At 40.0% G+C, this 1,464-nt stretch overlaps 1 protein-coding gene across 1 annotated transcript in view; it reads left to right on the top strand.

Annotated features, from left to right (window-relative positions):
* Positions 1-1,305: 1,305 nt before the first annotated feature.
* The window catches only part of FOXP2 (forkhead box P2), a 369,425-nt gene continuing 369,266 nt past the window's right edge, over positions 1,306-1,464 (top strand). Inside the window, exon 1 of the mRNA XM_053662959.1 lies at positions 1,306-1,378. The gene's annotated coding sequence lies outside the window, so the exon portion shown is untranslated. The remainder of the gene's footprint in view (positions 1,379-1,464) is intronic.

Below are 1,464 nucleotides of genomic sequence, written 5' to 3'. Positions count from 1 at the left end.
TGGGTGTGACTCCTCAAACACTAGCCAGTTCTTGTAATGTGAGGAAAAATTATTGCAAGTAAACCTTTGATTTACCAGTTTCAGTGAGTTGTTCATTCCGTCTGAGTAGATGTAGTTTTTACCCTAACACTTTGAGGTTACCATTTGCCCTCCTTTCATTCTGATGGGGTTTCACACAAACCCTGCTAGGCTACTTACAGTATAAAATCTTAAAACTCCATGTGATGTTTTGAGCTGGTAGCAGATGGACTTTCTTTTGCATCTGCTGTGTACGGACTTGGCTTTGTACTCTTTTTCCTGGGGGAGAGAAAGTCTTTCTTCTCTGCTAGTTGATTCCTGTTTTTGTAAAGCAGCTAAGAAAACATCTGTGGCGGGCAGAAAAATTGACAAAGGATTGACAAACACCATTAGCTGAAAATTTTCCATTTCATTGCAACTATGCATTGTTTACTTTACTGTAAATATCTTAATACATCATCCTCTGAATATGCTGGCAGAGAAACTGGAGAACTGTGATTTCAATTAAGGTTAGTAATTGATGGTATCTAGTGTTCAAAGGCTGAAGCCTGATTAACATCTGCTTGGACAAATTGTCATTGTGAAGTGTTTTTGATGTGAACTGAAGATTATTTCTTACTGGCTTATCTGATGTTGTGGCTGTGAAATGCTTGTCTTGGGTTTGCTTATTTTTGTAAACTACTTCCTTTGGCTGTAAATTGCAGAGCACTGGAGCTTTACCAAAAGTGCAGTGTATAATGGTAAGTTTGTCCTAATAAGGGAAGCAAGAAGTATATTTATCACAGACATGAAAGCCAACCGAGGACTTGAACGACTCAGACTGGTGCCTCTCTCTCTCTTTCTGTGTGTGTCTCTTCCTCCCTCCCTCCCTCTCTCTTTCTCTGTCTGTGTCTCTCTCTCTCTCTCTCTCTCTCACACACACACACACACACACACACACATACACACACAAATGAAGCACTTACTTTAGAAAGATTATGGTAAGCATGCTGGCTCAGTCTTGAACCTTTGTCACCCCTCACGTTGCACACCAAAGACATACCCTAGTGATTAAATGCTGATTTTGTGTACGATTGTCCACAGACGCCAAAACAATCACAGAGCGGCTTGATTTGTTTTAATTACCAGCACAAAATGCCATCAGTCTGGGACGTGATCGGGCAGAGGTGTACTCACAGTAGTGTAAATACTGCTGTAAATAGTTGCCTGATGGTGGCTTTGACACTGAGCTAGCTTCTGAGTTTCCTTTCTTTTTATACTGTCTTCTGCACTGTTTTTTGAATCTTCCTAATTTTTCATCTCTTTAACAAACTCCTATGAAGTTGAAACCGGGAAGTTTGCTCTAACATTTCAAGAGAAGGTACGTTACTTTTTGCTCAAAGAGTTTAGAGAAGGGTGGGCTTTTACTATGCTTTGCTGGTAGATTTGGCAATTGTTTTACTTTTT

This window comes from Artibeus jamaicensis, unplaced genomic scaffold, assembly GCF_021234435.1.
Source record: "Artibeus jamaicensis isolate MK-2021 breed Jamaican fruit bat unplaced genomic scaffold, CSHL_Jam_final contig_311, whole genome shotgun sequence".
Taxonomy (NCBI): Eukaryota; Metazoa; Chordata; class Mammalia; order Chiroptera; family Phyllostomidae; genus Artibeus; species Artibeus jamaicensis.
The sequence above is the reverse complement of the archived record's forward strand: the minus strand, read 5'-3'. Positions and strand labels throughout refer to the sequence as shown.